The 27,025-nt window shown below is 42.4% G+C and overlaps 1 long non-coding RNA gene across 1 annotated transcript; it reads left to right on the forward strand.

Moving 5' to 3' along the window:
• Positions 1-154: 154 nt before the first annotated feature.
• Positions 155-23,031, forward strand: LOC138784303 (uncharacterized). The gene is made up of 3 exons (XR_011361810.1): positions 155-252; positions 10,600-10,738; positions 21,767-23,031. It is a non-coding gene; the product is annotated as an uncharacterized lncRNA (long non-coding RNA).
• Positions 23,032-27,025: the final 3,994 nt, after the last annotated feature.

Consider the following 27,025-nt stretch of genomic DNA (forward strand, 5'->3'; position numbering starts at 1 on the left):
CATGGTGTAAAGTGAAACTGGCTCAGTTGCCCCTAGCAACCAATCAGATTCCACCTTTCATTTTCCAAAGAGTCTGTGAGGAATGAAAGGTGGAATCTGATTGGTTGCTAGGGGCAACTGAGCGAGTTTCACTTTACACCATGTTTGATAAATCTCCCCCTAAATCTATGGGACCACCTTTTGCGTATCAAAGTTTTTGGAAGTCCCATAGACAATGCAGGAGCAGCGGGCCACCCAGTCATCTCCCAATTGGTAATTCTTTCTTTGTGTTCCTTAGCGTCTCTCGATGTAAAAGAGAAGTTTACTTACATGAAGTCTCCATTGTTGCGATAAACCTGAATTTCAGCATTTTCTTTCACAGTTTAATTTCAGCAAAGCTCCATTTCTTCACCTACAGTTACTTCACCGTGATTTCACGTACTTTTACCTCACACGCCACGCTTACAGGGACCCGTATCAATGGCGTCACTCAGGCCGTGCCATCTAACCCCCCCGTATACCCCATCCGAACCGATATCAGGGGTCTGGTAGATAAAGTATGGCTCCTGACTGGAAACAGGCAGACGGCGTGGTAGATTACCATAGCCGGGGTCCAGTAGTAGCTGTCCTGTCTCTTCACACATCTCCCCTGATGTAAGACATTGCACAGGGTTACAACAATCCTGCTGGGTTAGGTCACAGCGAGCTGATGCAGTGGTGTAATGGCAGAAGAAACAGACGGACACACAGGGTGAAATGCAAGAAGCTGTAAAATGATGAGGGGTGGCAATGAGAGATCAGCCTGTTCCCCGCTCCACCAAATTACCTTTAAAGGTTATTTCTAAGCCCTCACACCTTGTCTCTTTTCCTCCCAGCCTGTGACGGCTTATAAGTGATTGGCCATAACCGACTGTTGTTGCAATTGGTTAAAGGGATTTACCATGTCATATGAACGCCAAAATTATCATCCTGTATGCATCATTATATTAAAGGAGAAGTCTGGGGATTTTTTTTGAAAATTTGGCAGCCTGCAAAGGGGGGGGGGGGGGGGGATAAGATAACAAGTAGGTACTTTCCTCTCCTTGTGCCCGCGGTGAGCAGTGGGAACAGCCTTGGGACCCCCACCGGAAGGCATTTTCCCTCGAGTTGTGACGTCACGACTTGGGGGAAACTGGCGGTCCTTGCTGATGGACTAGCCACTCAGCCAATCAGTGACTGGAGCGGCGTCCCACACCTGAGTGGCTAGTCCAGACATGTCAAACTCTGGCCTGCGGCCCACGGGTGCTGTTGTTTTTGGCCCGCCACAATATTCCACAATATTCCATTCCTATATATATATTCTGGCCCGCCAACATCGCAAATTATAATATGGGAGGTCCGAACTACCGCTCAGACCTCCCATATTATAATCTTCAGGAACCGCAGGAAGTTTTTAGCCTGTGGTATAGCAGTATGTTCAAATTTTCCAGGCGCTGGAAACGTGATGACGTCTTTGTGCGCGTCCGGCGCCAGAAACACGATGACGTTTGCAGGATCCGGTAACTATTGGGGTCGAGTTTAACCATATCATAGCAATTTATCTTATCATTTATCATAGTACACATCACAATGCCACAAACTATTCTGACAGTGCCAGGAAAACCACACACTAATCTGACAGTGCCAGGAACACCACACACTAATCTGACAGTGCCAGGAACACCACACACTAATCTGGTAGTGCCAGGAGCGCCGCATGCTCTCTTCAATAAATATCAAGGTTGGCCCGCGACTTTGTCTAATTTTTTAATTTTGGCCCACCATGTATTTGAGTTTGACACCCCTGGGCTAGTCCATCAGCCGGGTCATGACGTGTCAGTGTGGTGTCCCACCACGGGTGTTGCTATTGTTTACACCCTTCGCAAAAGCCTGTACTTTTAAGTGTAAGTGGTAATGTAGTGGTACCAGAGTTTTACCACTAGATGTCGTTGTTATAAGTATGTATATCCAGATATTGCACAGCTGTAGTAACCAAAGGGTTATTGTTTTGTTTATGTATCACATGGATCTGTACACCAATGAGAGTTCTTTCTTCTTCTCACCTATCATCTCTCTCTTTACTTCTTTACACGCACTCCTCACCCACTCACAGCACAGGTTGCACATGCTGTAGGAAGGAAGTCACATGGGTAGAGGAAGTGTAAGGTCTTTTTGCCTGAGATTCTGTAGATGAAGGACGCAAGCTAGGACGCTCCCTACAGTAGTCAAGTTAGGCCCCGGCTCCTGCCAAGTCCCCAGTTCAGTGTGCAGTCTAGACGTAGACCAGAGCACATGTACCTAGACCCAGTTTCTCCTCAAGTAACCTTATTCCACACTATGCAGTGTTAAGTCACTACTAGAGAGGACAAGGTTGTATTTATTTTAACAGGACTCTGTGGTTCTTCACTAAGCACCGACACAGTAATCACTTACTTGGGTCATCCCCCCTTTCTGTGGGTGGCAGTGCCAATAATCCGGGTGGGTCAATACACCACTCTGGACCACCGTGATAATTGCCCAAGGGACCCCGCAACAGCCTGGCAAGTCACTGTCCACAGGGGAAAAGGTATAGCCAGCTCACTAAAAATAAAAGTAGGTGTGGCACCATACCTGTGTGACCTGTGCGTCATGACAGAACACAGAGCAGGGCTATACCTCGGCCGACCACTACATCAGTGGAATCACGTTGTTCCACCTAACTTGTGACCAGCCATCTGTCACTGCTTAACACCATCCATCCGCGGCAGCCCACCACATCAGCACTGGAGATCCCAGAGCCTGGTGGGGTCCAACCGCTTACTGTGAGTTCCTACTGGTTATCTAATTCCCCCCTGCCCCTGCCGACTGCCGGATTTTCAAAATCCCCGGACTTCTCCTTTAACTTGAACAATTTATAAGGCACTTTTAGAGATCAACATTATAAAAGCCAAAATGAAGACATTTAAAGGGGTTTATCCAGCTTTCAAACCATGGCCGCTTTCTTCTAGAAATAGTGCCACTCTTGTGCTCAGTTTGGGCTTTGCAGCTCAGTTCTATTGAAATTAATGGAGATGAACTGTAATATCACACACAACCTGAGGACACGGGTGGTGCAGTTTCTGCAAGAAAAGTGTGTGTTCTAATCCTGAAGAAACCCTTGAAAGTGAATCTGTGACCCTCTGTCCACCTACTGAGCACCGCTGCATAGATACCAGTGAAAATATTCAGAACATACCTTTGTGGCCTATGTCTGTTTTTATTTTCTTTTTTTTTATTATTATTTAGGCCATGAATTGTGTCAAAGAGGCGGAGCCTATTTTTCCCTAGGCCCTATGCCTAACCGTGCGGTATGCCTGGCCCCTGTATAATCAGCCACATAGACGCTCTGCATACAGCACAGTAAGGCATAGCAGTGCTAGGGCCCAGGAAATAATAGGCCCCGCTTCTTTGACACCATTCACAAGACATGTTTTTTTAAATAAAAATAAAAACTCAGACACAGGCCACAAAGGTGTGTTCTGAATGCTTTCACTGATGTCTATTCAGCTTGGTAAGCGGTCAGGAGGTTACAGATTCACTTTAAGCCCAACCCCGGAGCAGTCCATGAACACCCATTAAATGCCAGGTTGCTGTTGGTGTATGCATCATATAAAGTAGTATAATAAAATGCTACTCCCCTCTTAGGTCACTAGCTGCCACAATGTCCCGTAAACTCCCATCATGGCCAACAACCCTCACCCTGACCTTCTTCCACCCTGCACACCCAGGATATGGCCAGCTTCCCTAACCATCCCAACCATAGTTTCTCACTACCTGTGCAATGCTACACATAGAGGCAGAGAGGGGTTGGCATTCTGGGTCAGAAGAAGGTTGCATGAAGGCGAGCGGCCATATTCCATAAACCACATTCTGCACACGACAGTCTGATGGTGCAGCAGGAAGTATATTGTTCTTTATAATGTAGACGTAGCTGACAGCAAAGAAGACGATCCTTCCATTCTGACAGTAATACATTCCAGCACAGGATGCTGTGAGTCATAAGAAACAAGTGACTGCAATGCAAAGCGATATTATACAAGAGGCAGACCTCCTCCCTGTCAGCCCTGACATCACTCACTATGTACATATTGTATTACAGGAGATGTCTCTTCTTTATTATTTTCTCAGTTGTTACATCCTTTTGCCCCTAAAAATTTTAGGTTTTAAGGGGGAAGATTCCTGTGGGTCATGCAGTGTTATAGTCAAGGTCTTTAGTGGTCTGGCACATCTTCCATAGTCTTCTGGCTGATCTGAGGCTAGAGAGGCCATACTGGTACTATGGGTTTTCCCTGTGACACCTCCTGGGGATAGTGTCATACATTAGAGTTAAAGAGACTCAGTCAGTAGGGTTATGGTGTCCTATCTCAGCGTAGCATAAACTAGTGATAGAGAAACAGAATGAGGTATCACTTACACTGTTCTGTGTAGCTGATCCAGAGATCTCCTCCTGAATAACATGGACAATAAAGTAGTCCTCTCCATTATGTGCATGAGCCCAGTAGTCCTGGATATTCATGAGAAGCAGAAAACTCCGCCCATCAGATGTTGATTGGCAGTTATCTATTCATGCTGTGTATAGGCAATCAACTGTCAATCAGCAGCTAAAGGGCGGGGGGAGGGGTGGGGCAAGAATCCTATTCTCCTGCATATTAGGAGAACGACTGAACAATAATGATGTAAGTAATACACCGATATGTTCAGAATTTCTGTCACTTGTTTATGCTGCCCTCATTTAAGACATCATAAACCTAGCGACAGATTCCCTTTAAGGTAATCATACACATTTAATAACTAATGTTTGGCGGTCCTCCATTAAACCTCATATACTGTACATGCGCCTTCAGGCTATGTTCACACATCGTATGCGCTCCGGCCGGGATCCCATGCGGCGCCGGAAAAAAATGACAAAAAACTGACAAAAAAGACCTGTCAGTTCACACAGTGAAGCAAGCGTCTCCAGCCGCTTGCTTCACTGTGGGCTATGGGAAGCTCTGATGCGGGCACGCGCTCATGCGCCCGCATCAGAGCTCCGTGGCCGGAAAAATCACCCGGCTGGGTCACGGAACGGCCAGTCTCTTACGACATGTGAACATAGCCTCAAACTGGTGAATAATAGACATACAGAAAGGGGCAGGATCACGGACAGGAACTCTTTAATGGGGTAGGGACACAGAGGCTCCAACAGGGGCAGGATATACTGTATATGCACCTGGACTGCTTAAGTATCTGTGACACTAAGATCACCCCCAACATGGCAGACCCCCATAGTCAGGTGGTCACTCCCAGACCACTTTTCCGTTTTCTGTATGGGACATGAAACGCGTCTATTTGTAGAAAATGCTCAATGTGCAAAGAGCAAGTCTCTTATTTCAGGTGCTGCTCTTACACTTGTGCCCCTGGCGACAATATCTTGGATGTCAGATACAGCAGGTTACGGTAGAGCTGGCGGTGCTGAGTGTAGACTTCTCTATGATTCATGAGCTCATTTTGCAATCCTCCCGCTCCCTCTACTTCTCTTTATGTCACTTTTAATGCCTGTGATCAAATTTTTTGAAGTTCGATGCTAAGGTGAGATAAAACTTTCGTAGAATATTTTCCTGGAGGGCCTAGTAGCTAGGAAAGAGCTTACTGTAAGACGTGAGTCTATACAGCTACTGGTAACGTTTATGTCATCCGGATTCGGGCACTTATCACCCATAGACTAGTGCCATGTCATCTGCAGAAGGGATGATGTACCGTATGGCAATATCCATGGCACTGGATAGCATGTATATGGTCTGTAGGGAAGCCCCTTTTGATGACTGATCAGCAGAATAACAGATAGTTTACATGTATCAGAGTCGATCAGTGATTTGTGCACAGAACTTCATGGCTATATTAGCGACCAAACTGCCAATGGAGACAATGTTTCCAAGTGAATAATAATGCACTTGGGGAGGAGGAATCCATTACTCAAGTATCATATCAGCAGTTCTGAGTTAGCAAAGACTTCAGAAGAGAAGGAGTTAGGGGTAGCTTTTAAATGAGTCACCAGTGCACCCAAGTGATGGGTAAAGCTAATGGTATGCTGGGCTGTATATATAATGGTATGCTGGGCTGCTATACTGGGCTGTATATATATATAATGGTATGCTGGACTGTATATATAATGGTATGCTGGGCTGTATATATATAATGGTATGCTGGGCTGTATATATAATGGTATACTGGGCTGTATATATATATATTGGTATGTTGGGCTGTATATATATAATGGTATGCTGCGCTGTATATAGATATTGGTATGCTGGGCTATATATATAATGGTATGCTGGGCTGTATATATAATGGTATGCTGGGCTGTATATATATATATATATATATATATATATATATATAATGATATGTTGGGCTGTATATATATATATATATATATATAATGGTATGCTGGTCTGTATATATAATGGTATGTTGGGCTGTATATATATATATATATATATATAAAATGGTATGCTGGGCTGTTTATATAATGGTATGCCAGGCTGTATATATAATGGTATGCTGGGCTGTATACATATAATGGTATGCTGGGCTGTATATATAATGGTTTGCTGGTCTGTATATATAATGGTATGTTGGGCTGTATGTATATATATATAAATATATATATATATATATATATATATATATATATATATATATATATATATATAATGGTATGCTGGGCTGTTTATATAAAGGTATGCCAGGCTGTATATATAATGGTATGCTGGGCTGTATACATATAATGGTATGCTGGGCTGTATATATAATGGTTTGCTGGGCTGGTATACTGGGCTGTATATATATAATGGTATGTTGGGCTGTATATATAATGGTATGCTGGGCAGTATATATAATGGTATGCTGGGCTGTATATATATATATATATATATATATATATATAATGGTATGCTGGGCTGTATATATAATGTTATGCTGGGCAGTATATATAATGGTATGCTGGGCTGTATATATATATATATATATATATATATAATGGTATGCTGGGCTGTATATATAATGGTATGCTGGGCTGGTATACTGGGCTGTATATATATATAATGGTATGCTGGGCTGTATATATAATGGTATGCTGGGCTGGTATACTGGGCTGTATATATATATATATATATATATATATATATATATATTGGTATGCTTGGCTGTATATATAATGGTATGATGAGCTGTATATATAATGGTATGCTGGGCTGTGTATATATATATATATATATATATATATATAATGGTATGCTGGGCTGCATATATATATATATATATATATATATATATAATGGTTTGCTGGGCTGTATATATATATAATGGTATGCTGGACTGTATATATAATGGCATGCTAGGCTGTATATATATAATGTTATGCTGGGCTGTATATATATATATATATATATATAATGGTGTGCTGGGCTGTATATATATAATGGTATGCTGGGCTGTATATATATATATGTATGCTGGGCTGTATATATATATATAATGGTATGCTGGGCTGTATAGGTAGAGATATAACCAGTAGGAAGAGGGAGATTGTGATCCCGCTGTATAGAGCTCTAGTGACATCGCATCTGGAATACTATGACCGGCTTCTGCCAAAAACCTTCTATTTTTTTTTTTATTCTTTTTTTTAATTTAGGGTAAATCTTTGTGCATTGGGCAATGTGTATATTGGAGAAGTCTGGTGAGAAAATCCAATGAGTGTGCACTGTACAATGCAGAACAAAGACAACATTTTGATTTTAATAAGACCTGTGTAATATTTATTTCTGCCTGTGGGGGCACTGTAGGGAAACAGAACACTTCAGATTATAGCTGATCCTTGGAATTCCTAGCTGCAGGACAGCCTATGCTGGGGCACTTCTATAAAGTAATGGACAACCCCTTGAAGCTTTTATACATAGTATATAATAGTAATGTGAAACTGTTACATAGTTGAACAAATAAAGTTCAAGTCATATGATGCACAAGACTTGAATCGGACTATAGACACCAAGCGAGCTGAGAACAGAGAGACGATTATTGCTCGCACACTTGTACAGGCAACGTGGGAACATGTGAATTTTCCTTTCATGCCTCCTACATGGTGAATGTCAGCCACAAGATGCTGCTCCCACTCATCCAGACACTCCATCCACATCATGTGTCGCTGCACAGACCCTTATTATGGGGCGGTCGGTGGCATGAAGAAAAATTTGCACTTAGCCTCACGTTCTGCTACTGAGTACTTTCCCCTATGGTGGCGTGCGCTATGATGGGCACTATGGGGCAGTAGCCGCTGTATGTGATGATCTGCATCCCAGCCGCCTGCACAGACACACGATGTGGACACTATGGGATTGTAGCAAGACGGTCTGAAGACACATCCCTGCAATCTCACATCGCAGGCGGCATGAAGTAATTGCAGTGGGGAAACTGCTTGGTTGCTGTAATATAAACTGTAGTCAAAGCAGAATGACAACCTGCCGGTGCCCTAAGGAGCAAGCAGACATCCCTTTAAGCTGGAAATCACTTAAAGGGGCACTTCAACGACATTTTTTTCCCTTTTAAATCAACTAGTGTAATAAACGTATATAGCTTTCTAATGTACTTCAGTCTTCCAGTGCTTATCAGCTGCTGTATGTCCTGCAGGAAGTGGTGTATTATTTCCAGTCTGACACAGTGCTCTCTGCTGCCACCTCTGTCCATGTCAGGAACTGTCCAGAGCAGCAGCAAATCCCCATAGAAAACCTCTCCTGCTCTGGACAGTTCCTGACATGGACAGAGGTGGCAGCAGAGAGCACTGTGTCAGACTGGAAATAATACACCACTTCCTGCAGGACATACAGCAGCTGATAAGTACTGGAAGACTTGAGATTTTTAAAAAGAAGTAAATAACAAATCTATATAACTTTCTTATTCCAGTTCATTTGAAAGATTCCCCCCCCCCTTTAACCCCTGTAGAACCCATTGATGAATCTGTACAACGGTATCACTCCGCAAGAGAAAGCTTGGACTGTTTAACCATTTCTGCACCATGATCGATGCTGATGATTTTAGGATATGCTCTTACAGAACTGACTCCATTAAGGATCATCATTCGGTCCTAAGTGGGGATGACCCCTATAACTGCAATAAGAAAGGTGTACATACAGCCCCTAAATAGAGATGTTTCAATCAATTATAAACTAATTCTAATCTGTATTTCCCGCCATACATTCTTTGGATCAGTCACAGATCAGCTGTTTTCTGTTGTATACAGGAAACAGAGTGAGAAGTAGACAGCACCATACACTGAGTATTGGTAATGCTGGGTTATCACAGCTCACATGCTATGCTGCAGTAACTCAGCAAGGCCACTACACATGTATGGCGCTGTGTGCTTCTGGCTTTGTTTGCTGTATATGTGGACAATTCGGGCAAACAATGGGTTCCAGGTATTGGCTCCCTACTGTTTTGATACTGATGACCTTTCCTGTGGAAAATTGAAAAAGAAAAGTTCCAGAAAGCTATATATACAAATAGAGACCCCAACATAGAGGTAAAAACACACAACATAGACAAAATATTTCCTATATAATTTCATAAAAATACCCTGCTCATTAAATGGGTAATAGGACACTGATACACTATGATATAGCTAGCACAGGGCGTCCAGGGGGTGGAGCATGACCCAAGAACTCTCTCTTTGATAAAGTTTTGGAATCCTTGTGTCATGCTCCACCCTCTCAGGCCCTGCACTTAAAGGGGTTATCCACCTAAGAGCAAAAAAAAAATGATTCCCCCTGAGTATTTTGATCCATCTCCTGTCTTTCTAGCTGCTGCCATTCCTGAGTTACAAGTTTTACTAAAAGCCGATCTATAACCAAGATAGGAAACTCCCATCATGCATCTCTGATTGGTCCATTTGTTTACTTAGCTTTCTTTCCTGCCCACTGCTGCCATTACTATTGCACAATAAACACAGGACTGTTTTTTCACTGATTTTGCATCACATCACCCCAATATGTATTCCATACTAGCTGATGATGTAGCAGAGCTGAGGCGCGCATGGTGTAGCAGAGCTGACGCGCACATTCATATTACAGAGACCTAGGCTCAGGGACACATGTAAGTCTATGGAGGCAGCACAGGTGCATGGAGATGATGCAGATGATGTCTCCTGGGGGTTGGGTTACCAAGTTAATAGACAGCTAACCCAGCCCTCAGAGAGGAGATCACATTTCCTGTGACTGCAAAGGGAAGGGGGGAGAGGGAGCCGAGCGTGGTCAGAGTAAACCCAGAGTAGATGATTTTAGACATCCAGAGCAGATAAGAATGAGAAAAAACAGGGAAAGGGTGCAAGATAAGTTATACATTTGTATTAGACATAGGGTGGAATAGGGAAGGGGGAATGTTTAGAATTTTTGTTACCCTGATAACCCCTTTAAAAAAGCACAGTGTATCAGCTTTGCCTGGATTGTTCCTTTAAGCAACTCAGTACCACTTGTAATATGTGACTGTGACCCTTTACAGTAGCAACTGTAAAGTTTTCGTAAACATTTAAAGTCCATCCACATTCTCGTCATACAGACCCTTAAAGATGAAGCCCAGACTGAAGATTCGTCTTTCCATGGAGCGGGATCTACAGTTGTTCTGACAGTGTTCATCATCACCGCTATCACCTGACATAGACTGACGTGTTACTCAGCCCAGATCAGCATCACTCCGTGTGAGTATGACACCGTCACGTCACTCAGAGCTGTGTATGACACCATCACGTCACTCATCTGCTGCCCCCTCACCCATCCTTTATCACATGAGTTTTTATTCTGTGTACGAAAGTATTTGTGTCGTTTCTTTTATCTATTTTTATGAATTCAAAGCTATAAAAAATTCTATTCATAAAATACATCAAACAAATCCATAAAATTAGTCTGAGATCACAGCAGAGTCAGATGATATCCGAGGGGTGTATATATATATATATATATATATATATATATATATATATTGTTGCTTTTATTTCTGACCCCATCTGCCTTTATATTTATTTTATTTAATTTTTTTAAATAAATACTCAAACAGCAATTCTTCAAATCAAAATATGAATTACACATGTAATAACGGTGCTCAATTACAACATAAGGGTATGTTCACACTGAGCAAATTCTGTGAAATTGCATGGCGGAGCTCTGCCACGGAATTGACACGCCAATTCTTTGAGCAGAGAGCTGCAGAGGCACGCAAGCAACTGAGTAGGTCTAGGGTCACTTGGACACTTTTTAGGGTAGCCTGGAGTGGTATAGGACCCATACCAGACAGTTTTGGTACCTAACCAGCACATCACAAAAGTGTACAGGTGTGTGTAGGTGCAGGTTCCCAGGGAATAAGCCAGAGTCCAATGCTAGTAATACAGTCCAGTGCAATACAGAAACATTAAATCTTATAAGTTACGTAGGTGGTAGAGGTAGAGGCAAGGTGCTTTGGAGAAGAGGGTGCTTTGCATTATAGAGTAGAGGAAAAGGGCTGCCAGAGGGGCCTTGTCCAATGTAGAAGTGTGCCGGAAGAGTAAAGTGTGTAGAAGAAAAAAAGAGAATATTCGTATTCACGGATGACCTATAGTCTGACCGCCTTTTGCCCCCTAGTTGCGGGCTGCCTGTCCTAAGTGGGTAATACGAGCACAAGGCCTTGTTATCTGGGCTAAGCAGACTTCCGAGACTTCCCAGTTGTCCTGCACTGCGCAGTGGAATATGTAGACGTTCTGTACCTTTGTTCCACTGAGGTCAGTTCCTGTGACTGCTGAGGTTACTGCCCTGCACTTTTAGAGAAGTTCCTGGCGTGGACACGGTGTTCCCTGTGCGGCTTCTCTAGCCCTTTCAAGTTCTAGCACTGCATAGTTGCATCCCTGTCAGACTGACTCTAGACTACAACTGCCCTGACTAGTCCTACCGGGAACTAAGTCCTAACTACAGGGATCCATCTAACCCTGTCTGTGATTGGTGGACTGTGTGTGTGCAGAGAAAAAGAGAGCAGAGGATAGGCTGAAGAAAGGAGGGAAAGCACATGCACCTATGAGTGGGCAAAAGACAACATGTGACACACAATTGTTAACCCTTGGAAGACTTCAGCTGTGCATGGAAATAAGTTACAAACAAACACTGTAGTGGCACCTAGTGGGAAAAACACTAACTGCAGTGGATACCTCATCCCACTTGTGTGAACCAAAGGGAGTTACCTTACTTAGGTGCAATAGAGACTTAGGGGCCTGTATACTACAATTTCCTTCACCCAGGTGTATAGAACGTAGTGGCACACCTGTGCTGGGACGCTTCAGTTCCACTTCCTGAGATTGGAGCCTTCAGGGCCCTGCGAGCCGCGGTGGTCTGCAGTCTGCACAGCATGAGATTCACCTCTCGTGCGATCACTTCTTATTGCTTTGCAGATCCGACTGATAAAATAAACTCCTCGGAGATGTTGTACTTTACACCTCCCACGTTCTGTTGATATGAAGTCTATGTTTTTATTCAGTCTCAGGAAATTTCTGTTTACGCTGAAAGAAATTCTGAATCTTCTCATTTTACCTGTTTATATATCACTTAGTCTTAGGAAAGACAGGGAATATTTCTTTTGACGTATTTTGACACCCTGCCTTGTTGTAGTGGTTATCACCTATGTACAAAATAAGCATCTGATTGGTGGGGGTCCGACTGCTGGGACACCTATCGGTCACAAGGACAGGGTTCGGCAGTGTTCGGACTCAGCAAGGTTTGTCTGAACCCAAACGGTCCTGGCATCTGGAGAAGTTGGATACAGTTCCGGAAAACATGGATATAACCATAGGCTGTATCCATGTTGTCCAGGACTCCCTAGGGCTGCACCCAACTTCTACAACTGCGGGGAGTCAAATGGCAAACATTCGGGTTCATAGAACATTGCTTAACCCAACAAGTTCAGCATCTCCGCTCAACATTATTCATAACCATAGGATCCAGCACCTTCAGCTCTCTGTTCAGCACCGTGGACAACACATTGAACACGTCAAATAGCTGTGCGTCGCAGGGAACATTCCAAGTTGTTGTTGTAGCTTTTGAACCACAAAAGATATTGCAAATTTGATAGTGACAATAGATTTCTGAGACGATTTTGGTCTTATTTGATATACTACATCACCACCTTCCTGTTGAAAAAACTTGCCCTCGATCCAACATGGCGGCTTAAAAGATGTTCTGGACATAGCCCAAAAGATAGGCCACCTCACCCATTACTAGCTGGGGTACTGAAATCTGTCATTTTCCCTTTTGTTTCTGAAATAAAAGGGGTGTCAATGACATTTTAGCTTTGATTTTGTTTAGAGTAGGAGTTTCTGATTTCTGCCTTCTTTAAAGATGCTTGAATATTGCAGCATGGTGCGGATAATACTGTATGCTCTGTGCACTATTATGCACATTATACTGTATGCTCTGTGCACTGCTGTGTGGATTATACTGTATGCTCTGTACACTATTGTGCGGATTATACTGTGTGATCTGTGCACTACTGTGTAGATTATACTGTATGCACTGTGCACTATTGTGCATATTATACTGTATGATCTGTGCACTACTGTGTGGATTATATTGTATGCTTTGTGCACTATTGTGCGGATTATATTGTATGCTTTGTGGGCACTATTGTGTGGATTATACTGTATGATCTGTGCACTACTGTGCGGATTATACTGTATGCTCTGTGCACTATTGTGCGGATTATACTGTATGATCTGTGCACTATTGTGCGGAATTTACAGTATGCTCTATGCACTATTGTGCAGATTATACTGTATGCTCTGTGCACTTTTTTCACGTTGATTCTTGATTACTCCTCTTGTAGTGCTTGTATGTGTTTTTTGAAGTTCTTTTCATTTGCTTAGTTTCTGGGATGTAGGTCTTTATTTTGTCTCTGGGTCCTAGTGTCTGGGTCCTTGTTTGTAGACCAGGGTGTCACAGGGCTAGCTGCTGGGACAGTGAAGCTAAGGCTAGGTGCAGAATCTGTTTCATCTGCATGCTGGTGGCATATAATAGTCCCACAAGGTGACCAAACTCAGTCCATTAAACTCAATGGGCCCACTGCCAGTATGCCCCAGTATATATTGGCATACTTTTGTAACAGGTTACCAATGTATACCCAGAAGGTACTGTAGAAGCACTATGTGCATCCAGTCTTATTAGTGTCTGGTATTAGGTTTACTGTTCAGGGAAAGATCCAGGGAAAGCTTAGGAATAGCTAATTAGGTTTAGCTCAATATACTTCAGTGTTCATGGGCAACAACCTTGTAAGACTGAATGGGAAAAATGAACTTGTCACTTCTTTTATGCACAGTTTTGATGAGGAAAATGGCGCTGTTTCCGAGGTATAAACTGCACTGTTATTGCCCATGTTCACTTGCTCTAAATCCTGGGGGTCTCCCACTGCTTTTATATGATATTTTCTGATATTTTTGCTGTCTTTTCTGTGAATCAGTAGAATTACCTTTCTGACCTCTCCGGCTAATGATGGCCTCTCAGTTCCTTATTTTTGGTTTACTTTCATTCTCTTTGTAAAAGGTTTCACTGAAATTCTGTGAAGCTACAAGGAAATTCAAAGGTCAGTTTCCGATTTTTTTTTTTTTTTCTTTTTTTTGTCTCTGTTGTCTTGTGAGAGAAGGTCATCATAGTTTTTAACCTGTTGTTTATCTCATACCTATCCAATGGAGAATTTAAAGGGGAGTCTAATATAGCATAGGGCTTTGCAGAATAATGCCTAAATTTGCAGGCATTATGAAAATCTTATATCTCAAATGCATAAGAGTTCCTATATCTATGCCTGTTTTTTAAAAAAAATAGGTCATGAACCCCTTAAAAGGATTTAAAGGGGTACTCCAGATGATTTTTTTCATTGACTGGTGTAAGAAATTAATACAGATTTGTAATTTACTTCTATTTTAAAATCTCCAGTCTTCCAGTACTTATCAGCTGCTGTATGTCCTGCAGGAAGTGGTGTATTCTTTCCAGTCTGACCCAGTGCTCTCTGTTGCCACCTCTGTCCATGTCAGGAACTGTCCAGAGCATTAAAAGTCAATCAATCAATCTATCTATCTCCTATCTATTATCTATCTATCTGTCTATATATCTACAGTATCTATCTATCTATCTATCTATCTATCTATCTATCTATCTATCTATCTATCTAGCTATCTCCTATCTATCTCTTATCTATCTATCTATCTATCTCCTATCTATCTCTTATCTATCTATCTATCTATCTATCTATCTCTTATCTATCTATCTCTTATCTATCTATCTATCTATCTATCTATCTATCTATCTATCTCCTATCTATCTATCTATCTATCTATCTATCTATCTATCTATCTCCTATCTATCTCTTATCTATCTATCTATCTCTTATCTATCTATCTCTTATCTATCTATCTATCTATCTATCTCTCATCTATCTATCTCCTATCTATCTATCTATCTATCTATCTATCTATCTATCTATCTATCTATCTATCCATCTATCTATCTCCTATGTATTGACATTCTTTTCACATTTCTTCCTGTATATCAGCATATTTCCTCCTATATCCCTGGAGCTGGGGGATGATCAGCAGTCTGTAGATGTCTGGAGCTGGGGGATGATCAGCAGTCTGTAGATGTCTGGCACTGGCGGCACATCCTGCCCTGTGATTGCCTGATTACAGGAATCCTTTCCTCTCCATCTCATTGAAATAAACTGATTTGTTTACCTGGTGTTTTTCATTGGGTTAATGGTTGGGTGATGATCACTAGAAGCTGCTGGGGGATATAACAAAGACCTGGCTGATTGGTCGTGCCCAGGAGATGCTTCTCGTCAGCGGAAGATGCTTTCAAATTTAGCTTACAAGTATGGAAAATCATAGATCAGAGAAAAAAGAAAAATCTTTGAAGAATGCAATTTGGGAACATTTACTGTCTTTATATCGTCATTACTATGTACAGATGAATATTTTTATGAATTTTCTGTTGTTGCTTATAGTTTCTTGCACAGCTACACACTGGAATATACTTATAAAAAGTATATATTATTACTATTATTAATATTGACCAGTGGGCTATCATGTGGATGTTACATCCTCTTTGTTAGCCCAGATTTCCACATATTACAACCAAGTGTCCCGGCCTATAATGCTATCAGTTCAACTAATAAACTCACAATCATAAATAGTCAAAAATAATAATAAAAAAATATATTCACAATAAATACTGCTGATGACTTCCTACCCTGTTGCTCCAAAAATAAGACCTACCCTGAAAATAAGCCTGAGCTTTATCTTGCAGGGGTTTTGGAGTAGGCCTGAACTATAAGCCTTAGTTACAGTCATTGCCTCTAGGTTATGTTACGTAACATCATTGACTTCTAGGCAGTAGCGTAATTTGGTGGGGGCAGAGGGGGCGGATGCTCCCGGGCCCACACAGGCAGGGGGCCCACTGAAGATTTCGCCAGTTAATGCTGACCACAAAAGCTATTGCTTTTGCAGACAGACTTAACAAATGTTTATTGGTCACTTAGTGTTTCTGGAAGGCCCACATGGCTACCGAATGTTGTGTCTGACTATTTAGCTGTATGCGCTTGTATGTGAGGAGAAGATACTGTTGAATGCAGCAGGGTGATTGACAAGGAGAGGAGAGCATTGGCTCTCCACCCTGCCAATAACTGTTGTGGCCAAAAGACGCCGTTCCCTCCCTTACAGCTGTGGGACATAGATGATGTCACTTGTGTGCTCACAGAGCAGGGAGAGAGTTGACATCAGAAGACTACAGTACTGCAACCGCACAGCAGGTAAGTAAGGCTTTTTTCCCCTTAGTTATAGAGGTGGAGACCTATGTGGGTGGGTGGGGCTAACTCCTAGGAAGGATTTCATATATGGGGGTTGGGGTATGGGATGTCCTGGCTAACTTAAAAGGGTATACCTAATTTGGAGGAACAGTACAGTCTACTTACAGTGGTGGTGGTGGTGTCTAACCACCAGGAGCATTACCAGGTAGATTACTGCTGGGAAAGGAGGTGGCCACATGGGGAATACATACCAGGGGGATTACCTAGATGAGATGGTGCTGGAGGGGATGCCTACATGGAGGATACTACATGGAGGTCTAAATACTAGATAGATGCACAGAGGGGTAGCTAACTTCTATATGAGGGCACAGAGGGCCCTAACTAGTACTACATGGAAACAGAGGAAAATAATAACTATATTGGGGCACAGATGGCCTAACTACAGAGGGACCTCAATACTATATGGGGAAGCACAGGGAGGGTCTATCTTCTATATGGAGGAACAAGGGGGATAATCTACAATGTTAGGGTATAGATGGTGGGCTTTTTACAATATGAGAGCATAGTGGGACCCTGCAAACTATATGAGGGCTAAAATTGGGTCTAAATACTACATGGAGGCATAAATTGGCTGCTCTCATATACCCTGTACACCAGGATTAGTGGTGCTGATTTCTCCTACATTTTTCATGTATTGTTTCTATGGATTTATAAAGTAATTATTCCTTTTAGTTATGTTGCAGTCTGGCTTTTTTTGTATACAGGTTATTTAAAATAGTTGCCTTGAACTGCATGGGACTATTTATTATTACCCAGAATTGTACTATACATTTACTCTACTACTTTGTACTGCGGGTATCCCCTTTGGGTGTTGCTAATTTGGTCATTGCCCATCAGCTATGGTGTAGTCCTCATGCTGCCCAATAGATATTAGACAGATAGATATAAAAAAAAGAGATAGAAGAATGGATGGATGGCTAGATAGAAAACAGAAACAGCACCATAGCTTCCCCTATGTTGTGTGTGATATCACAACTTGGTTGTAATCTCTTTTAGTGGAACTGAGCTGCACTACCACATCCAAGCTTTGGAGGTGAGTGACGCTGTTTCTGGAAAAAAAGACAGCTATGTTTTAGCAATGCTGGATAACCCCTTTATTTTTTACATGGTTATATATGTGAGATGTAAAAAGTCTTTTCCACTGTTCTCAGTCCCTGTTCACTATGAATAATGTGGTAGGTAATACCCTATATTATTCAGAAAGCATTGTCATCTGCTGAGGTTCCCTATGGGTAACATACTGTAATCGGTGGGGGGCCCACTGAGACTCACTTGCCCCCCCTAGGCTGAACCCCTAGCTACGCCCCTGCTTCTAGTAGATGGAGAATAGGCATGCCCTAGACCTTCTATTTGGAGGAACAAAATAATATAAGACCCTGTCTTATTCTCGGAGAAACACGGTATTAGTATTCAAAAATTTATTTTAGTTTTCAAATACGGTTGTAAAAAATGTTGAGATCCATCATCTAGAAAAAAATCAAGATCAAGTATAACGCTGCTGGACGAGACTCACCAGCGGTGGTGCCGACCTCTCCGCTCCTCTGCTGTGTTCCATCCTCGTCCTGGGGCTCCTCGTGTCTTCCGACATTTTCTTCCTCCTTCTGCTGCAATTACAACTCTAGCCACTAGGATGGGCAGATAGCCAACTGCTCTGGAGCTTGTCTCTACATGGTACTGCCACGTGTACCAATTTAAATTAACTTGCCTGAGTGTTGTTGGATTTTGCATTCCAAAGTGAAGGTTTGTTTCTGCTATTCTACTAACTCTCCATGAATTCTCACCAGTGCCTGTTCTTCGCATTAGGCCTATTACAACCTGTTTCTGTACCATGTGGCTCTCCTGTTGCCAACTTGTATTGCCTGACCTGCCTCTAATGCCTCCTGCCCTGACCCTTTACTTACACTACCTGTCTCATCCCTAGTACTGTGCTTATTCTCCTGCTGACGACCCTGCTTGTTGACTATGTATACTCGGCCATTTCCCCGATGCCTTGCACAAACTCTGTCTGTTCCTCGGGAACAGCTGCTGACCACATTTGTGGTTCCACATCCTGGAGTGAGATAAAGGATGAAGACCTAGAGGGCACATGGATTTCGTTCCCCACTGTGGCCCAAAGCTTAACCGATTGAGAACATCGGGTCCACACTCGCTGTCTGTTATATCACGTTATCAACACTCATCAGTGATCGCCCGAACTCAGATCTCTCACAAGCAAAGGTTGGAGGAAAAAGAAGAGGCGGCCACTACAGGAAACATAGAGTATTGCAGCCAATTCAAACTAATGGGCAACCAGGTAATGCATGGTCATTCTGAACCCGTCACGGAGGAAGCTGATTTATGTGAAAGTTTCCAAACATACATAACAGAGTTGGGGATCATGAGCAGGGGACACCCCCACCCCCGTACCATGTCCAGATGTCCCAATAGACCTGAAAAGACCTTGAAGTCCCCTTTTACCCTTCATTTTCCGCCTATATTATATAAATGATTGAACACCTAGGGAAGTGTGGAGTGCACTGGACACCAGGCCAGAGATGACTCAATCAAAGATTTCCGCCTTCTGAATCATCCTTAGTACAACTTAACATTTGTGGTTGGATATTTGGGAGGCCTGAGGCGATCCGTACTAATAGGACACCTGGCTGCCAGCTGCAAGAAGAGCAAATCCTATTCACATAGGGTTTCAGTAAATGACTGCAGGCTGTAAACTAAAGACAGGACACGGCGGAGTCATGTGGAGAGTCGCTTTGAACTAACCAGAAATCCGAAGGGGGTATCACCGCATGACCAGATTCTATCCGGAGCATTGAACCGCCATCTTTTCATAATAATGTAATGTAGTAAATAATGTAACACATAATAATTCAAATTGCCTTTTTATTTCTGGCACAGCATCTATGGCATAGACCACTGGTGGGCAACTGGTGACTTAGTGACCACATGCGTATAATGGGGACCTATCCATCTGCGTTAAGGCTTCATCCATCTGCACACAAATACTGATCTATATCACACAACACAGTATATGTACATAGTGCAGCAGAAAAAAACATAAAGTGTTGTGCACCCAGTCATACTTCATTATTATGGAATATAAATACTATAATACTGATTCTATGTACAAGAATATAACTACTATAATACTGCTCCTATATACAGGAATATAACTACTATAATACTGCCCCCTATATACAGGAATATATCTACTATAATACTGCTCCTTTACACAAAAGTATAACTACTATAATACTGCTCCTATATACAAGAATATAACTACTATAATACTGCTCCTATATACAAGAATATAACTACTATAATACTGGCTCCTATATACAGGAATATAACTACTATAATACTGCTCTTATATACAGGAATATAACTACTATAATACTGCTCCCTATACACAAGAATATAACTACTATAATACTGCTCCTATATACAAGAGTATAAATACTATAATACTGCCTCCTATATACAAGAATATAACTACTATAATACTGCTCCTATATACAGGAATATAACTACTATAATACTGCTCCTATATACAGGAATATAACTACTATAATACTGCTCCTATATACAAAAATATAACTACTATAATACTGCTCCCATATACAAGAATATAACTACTATAATGCGGTAAGTAGAGAAATAAGTCCAACCAATAGATGATCTTCGGTGGTTTATTCAGAAATCACAGGGAGGGAGCGGTGGTGGAGGGTGTGGGAGCGTGTAGCAGACAACTGTTTCGCGCCTCAGCGCTTTGTCAAATCTTAGCGTAAGACTTGACAAAGCGCCGAGGCGCGAAACAGTTGTCTGCTACACGCTCCCTCTCTGTGATGTCTGAATAAATCCACCGAAGATCATCTATTGGTGAGTGCTTGGACTTACAGTATGTCTCTACTTACCGCATTGTATTCCCTCCGCTCTGTCAGAGCACCACTATTATTGATCCGTGTGGTCAGGACGTCTCATGCATAGCACCTGTGCGCGTTGTCAGTTGAGCCAGTGTTCAGACAGTTATGGCCTCTGCATCTCCAGTACCGTATTACTATAATATTGTGCCTATATACAAGAATATAACTACTATAATACTGCCCCCTATATACAAGAATATAACTACTATAATACTGCCCCCTATATACAAGAATATAACTACTATAATACTGCCCCCTATATACAAGACTATAACTACTATAATACTGCTCCTATATACAAGAATATAACTACTATAATACTGCCCCTATATACAAGAATATAACTACTATAATACTGCTCCTATATACAAAAATATAACTACTATAATACTGCTCCTATATACAGGAATATAACTACTATAATACTGCCTCCTATATACAAGAATATAACTACTATAATACTGCCCCTATATACAAGAATATAACTACTATAATACTGCTCCTATATACAAGAATATAACTACTATAATACTGCTCCTATATACAGGAATATAACTACTATAATACTGCCCCTATATACAAGAATATAACTACTATAATACTGCTCCTATATACAGGAATATATATGGATTGGGCACTCTGGAAGCTATCAGTTACAGGGGATCCCAGCAGATAAGTTAAATTCTTTGTTATTTTCCTGCCGCCCTAGCAACACATTCACAATCCCTCCCTGCCTGGACAACCCCTTGAAATGTAAAAAAAAATGCTGTTTTTTCTTTTTCCCTTTAGATTTTTGCTGAAGTCTGCAGACAGGCAGCGTAGGTGTCTTGGGGTGATTCCTCCAATGTATATGAAATCACCTATTATGCAATGTGTTGATGATGTTTCCTATATACATCGGCGGGTCTTCCCCTTAATCACATGCACTTGGTTTCTATTAACAGAGAGAGAGAAGAGCCATATTAAGGAACATTAAACTTTACAGAAACATGAAAGCGGAACTGGAAGACTTAAGAAATAAGAGTCAAGGAGTCATCCTCGGAGTCATGGAATCAGATGAGGAAAGGTCGCAGCTGTCTTCCCCTATAGAAGTGAAACATGCTGGCTGGACAAATCACTGCGATGCATTATGGTCAATAGAGCTCTGCTGAATGGTTGTCTGCCACCTCGTGTCTTTCCGTAAATCGAAAGTCGGAGTCTATTCACCATACATTCACAGTACATTCACTATACTGCGGTATTGTTCTGAGGAAATCCTGACACGAGGGTTGTGATGCAAGCGGCAGGAATGCTGAGCTCTACCCCGACCTCCGTCTGATGACACACCAGTCTCCATATTAACCAGAAAGTCTGAGCTGTCAGCAAGTTGCAGCATCTTCGGGAAAATTTACTATTTTCCGAGGTGCCCTTTAATTTTTACTAATTTTAAACTTTTTGAGAAAAAAAACAATGCAACGTCCACATTGATCAGCCATAACGTTAAAAAAAAACCTTACGACAGCGGAGATAGGGATCATCTAGTAATATATAGGGGGTTGGATATGTTAAGAATAAGTGATCAGGTAGTTCTTCAAGTTTTGAATAGTTTGAAAGAAAAATGGGCAGGTGTAAGGATCTGCGTGACTATGACGAGGGCTAAATAGTGATTTGTAGATGGCTCAGAGCATCTGGGGAAAGGACGATCTTCTGGGCTGATCCTGATATGTAGTGGTTAGTATCTACCAAAGGTACTCCAAGGGAGGACAACTGGTGGCCAGGGACAGGAGCACCTCAGGCTTCTTTATACATGTGGGCAGTGAAGTCTGGTCCAATCCCACAGAACAGCAGTACATTTCTGGAAAAAAATATCTTAGGACCTATTAGGGCTTTAGGCCAGACCTAGGTCCAAGTGGCTGCAAAGAGAAAAGACTCCTCAGACCTGCAATTTGTTGAGCTTAAAGGAGAATTCCAGGCAGGGACAGACTGGGAGGGAGTAGGTAAAAAAAACAGCATGCACTTACCTCCTGGGCTCCAGCGCTGGTGTCCGCTGTCCTCTACTCTGGTCCCCCGCCACTTCCTGGTCTAGAGAGGGGACTTGGGTCATGATGACGTCTTCCTACATTTCATCCTAAACGCAAGACATCTCAGAGGGTGTCCACTATGGGGGCTACTACCACCTACATTTTTATTGTGGTCCCCTCATAATTGAGCAGTTGGGCAACTGTGGTAACCCAGGGGTGCCAGGTGTTTCAGGTGTTACGGTACCAATGCGGCACTTTTCATGGGGCTTGGAGTGGCATAAGCCATCCCTGGGTCCCAGTCAGTAAAGACTGTAAGACTGTCCTTATAGGCTAAAGCTGGGTTTGCTGCCTATTGGTGGAGAACAGCTTAGGCAACTCAACATCCCATTGGTTAGAGCCTTCTAGAAGTAGCTGCCAAGTAGCGGCTGAGTGAATAGGATATGGCAACAGATAAGAACAACTTAAAGAAAATGTAGCATTAGCTACATTCGCTTTAAGTATTACCCATGTGAAGAACGACGCCAGCACGGGGAAACCGGTGCCGCGGTCCTTTTTCTGGACCACAGCTCTGTTCCTGTGTACAGTGCCGTCCTATTCACAGGTATCAGGCCAGGGGGGAAGCACTGGAGGCGGGATGGCCCACCCTCAGTGGGAGGGAACCCTCGCCCCTCTATGATGTGGCTCCATTAGCACTGGCGGGCCGACCCCCTGCCAGTTCTTCACCCCTGTCACGGTACCCGTGAATAGAATGGGGAATACACGGGAACCGGGTCGTGGTTCAAATAAAGGACAACGGCACCGGCTTGCCCCTGCCGGCGCCATTCTATACATGGGTGATACTAATGGTACATTCGCTTTAACCCTTGCGACCATCAATATGCTGGCAGTAATAGTAAAATACTCGTTAGTGACATCTTGTGGCCAAAAAGCAATACTACAACTACCATAGGGAAGCATTAGAGAACCCAAAACAATATATACCTCAGTGCCAAGACCTAGCAGTGGCACATGGCTTTCAGTAAACTTTAGAAACCCTTTAGAAGCCTTTATGGAAGTGTGAACAGGGTGACAGCAACAATGACTGGTCCCAGTCACCCCATGGGTGTCCTCCCTCCCTGTGACAGCTGCATTCCCTCTGGGCCACCATCAATGTGACTTAATAATATTGGTGGAGGTTAAACCTCTAGAAGCCCTTCCAATCACAAGGATGAAGTGTCTCTAGCTGCGGTATACAACCTGCAGCCCCAGGAGACTCATGCAGTTCATACATCATGGCACAGACCTCATCATTCACAAAGCTATGGCTGTCAATAGGTCCAAAACTGCTCCTGGGATGTGCCTTAAGTCCCAAAAGTTGGGATACCCCCTTACATTTTAGCGTTGCCCTTACAGCTGGTACAATCTCACAATATGACCTCGGACCAAGAAAGGTTGTTTCCCCCCTGATTTATAGGAACATGAGATATTCTGGTAACTACACAGTGACTGCAGTCTAAGATTATCCCCATGAATTACAGGAAAGCTATTCTTGTGTACGGTGCCTGTAAGGATTGTGCAACATCTTGTGTTTTCTCCGAGAATCTCGGCCCGGCCCATTACTTCAGTCTCTCTCAGTTTGGAAACCGTTTCCATTTCTTCTAATAAAAAATAAATAAAAAAATCTGCTGATGGAATATTTTTGCTTCCTTTTCCTTTCATAATGGAAAGTGGGAAATAAATATAGTAAATTAGGGGAATTTTCCAGGAATCCCCAGTAATAAAGACGAAGGAAAAGCAAGTGAAACGATTCGACGTCTTTTGTGGTCGGTATATCACACTCTGGGGGAGATTTATCAAACATGGTGTAAAGTGAAACTGGCTCAGTTGCCCCTAGCAACCAATCAGATTCCACCTTTCATTTTCCATAGAGTCTGTGAGGAATGAAGGTGGAATCTGATTGGTTGCTAGGGGCGACTGGGCCTACACCATGTTTGATAAATCTCCCCCCTCTGTGTTTATATGTGGATGCTGTCACCAGGTTATGCTTCCCTGTGTATGTGGGTATTCAATGGCTCCCATACATAGTTTATGATATTAAAGGGGTACTTTCAAATCAACTGGTGTTGGAAAGTTATATAGATTTGTAAATGACTTCTATTTAAAAATGTCAAGTCTTCCAGTACCTATCAGCTGCTATATGTCCTGCAGTAAGTGGTGTATTCTCTCCAGTCTAACACAGTGCTCTCTGCTGCCACCTCTGTCCATGTCAGGAAATGTCCAGGGCAGCAGCAAATCCCCATAGAAAATCTCTACTGCTCAGGACCATTCCTGACATGGACAGAGGTGGCAGCAGAGAGCACTGTGTCAGATTGGAAAGAATACACCACTTCCTGCAGAACATACAGCAGCTGATAAGTACTGGAAGACTGGAGATTTTTAAATAGAAGTTAACTACAAATCTATATAACTTTCAGACACCAGCTTTTTTTCTCCGGAGTTCCCCTTTAATATTGACCTATTGCTGAGAAAATATTGACTGATTGGATAAGAATGTTTTGTTCCCTTTATGTGATGAAGCCCAGGAGAAGTGTCCGGGTCAGTCTGCTTCTCCATTCACAGATTATTCACTGTCTGTATCACAGGGCGGCTGCTCGGAGGGATTCCAGGGATCATCTATTGCAGCTGTTTCACCGACACCCCTTACATTACCCCGCATAGAATGTCAATGGAAAGGGAAGTAAGTAGGGACATAAATACTGCAACACAAGTCAATGATCTGCTACACTGATCCTCAAAGTCATACAGGGCCGGATGCTATAAATGTCGGATCAGTGGGAAACCAACAGCTCAGACTGCAGCTGATCCTGCGAATAGAGATCATCTGTCTCTGTGGTTGGTGTAGCGGTGGTCATACATCTGCCGTCTTACTCCCTCAGGGCTCATACATGGAGGCTTAATAGGGCAACTATAGACTGCGCAACTGAATACTACAGAGAAATACAGTCTCTGACATATTAGAAGGTTGGTAGGTAAGGATAGTGATATAGGAGAAGGTTTGGTAGGTAAGTATAGTGACATACATAGGGGAAGGTTTGGTAGGTAAGGATAGTGATATAGGAGAAGGTTTGGTAGGTAAGGATAGTGACAGGAGAAGGGTTGGTAGGTAAGGATAGTGACATAGGAGCAGGTTTGGTAGGTAAGGATAGTGACATAGGAAAAGGTTTAGTAGGTAAGGATAGTGACATACGGGAAGGGTTGGTAGGAAAGGATAGTGACATAGGAGAAGGTTTAGTAGGTAAGGATAGTGACATAGGAAAGGTTTGGTAGGTAAGGATAGTGAGATAAGAGAAGGTTTGGTAGGTAAGGATAGTGACATAGGAGAAGGTTTGGTAGGAAAGGATAGTGACATAGTAGAAGGTTTGGGAGGTAAGGATAGTGATATAGGAGAAGGTTTGGGAGGTAAGGATAGTGATATAGGAGAAGGTTTGGTAGGTAAGGATAGTGACATAGGAGAAGGTTTGGTAGGTAAGGATAGTGACATAGGAGAAGGTTTGGTAGGAAAGGATAGTGACATAGTAGAAGGTTTGGGAGGTAAGGATAGTGATATAGGAGAAGGTTTGGTAGGTAAGGATAGTGACATAGGAGAAGGTTTGGTAGGTAAGGATAGTGACATAGGAGAAGGTTTGGTAGGTAAGGATAGTGACATAGGAGAAGGTTTGGTAGGAAAGGATAGTGACATAGTAGAAGGTTTGGGAGGTAAGGATAGTGATATAGGAGAAGGTTTGGTAGGTAAAGATAGTGACATAGGTGAAGGTTTGGTAGGTAAGGATAGTGATATAGGAGAAGGTTTGGTAGGTAAGGATAGTGATATAGGGGAAGGTTTGGTAGGTAAGGATAGTGACATAGGAGAAGGTTTGGTAGGTAAGGATAGTGACATAGGAGAAGGTTTGGTAGGTAAGTATAGTGACATAGGAGAAGGTTTGGTAGGTAAGGATAGTGAGATAAGAGAAGGTTTGGTAGGTAAGGATAGTGACATAAGGGAAGGGTTGGTAGGAAAGGATAGTGACATAGGAGAAGGTTTAGTAGGTAAGGATAGTGACATAGGAAAAGGTTTGGTAGGTAAGGATAGTTACATAAGAGAAGGTTTAGTAGGTAAGGATAGTGACATAGGAGAAGGGTTGGTAGGTAAGGATAGTGATACAGGAGAAGGTTTGGTAGGTAAGG

The sequence above is a fragment of the Dendropsophus ebraccatus genome, chromosome 2 (genome assembly GCF_027789765.1).
Source record: "Dendropsophus ebraccatus isolate aDenEbr1 chromosome 2, aDenEbr1.pat, whole genome shotgun sequence".
Lineage (NCBI taxonomy): Eukaryota > Metazoa > Chordata > Amphibia > Anura > Hylidae > Dendropsophus > Dendropsophus ebraccatus.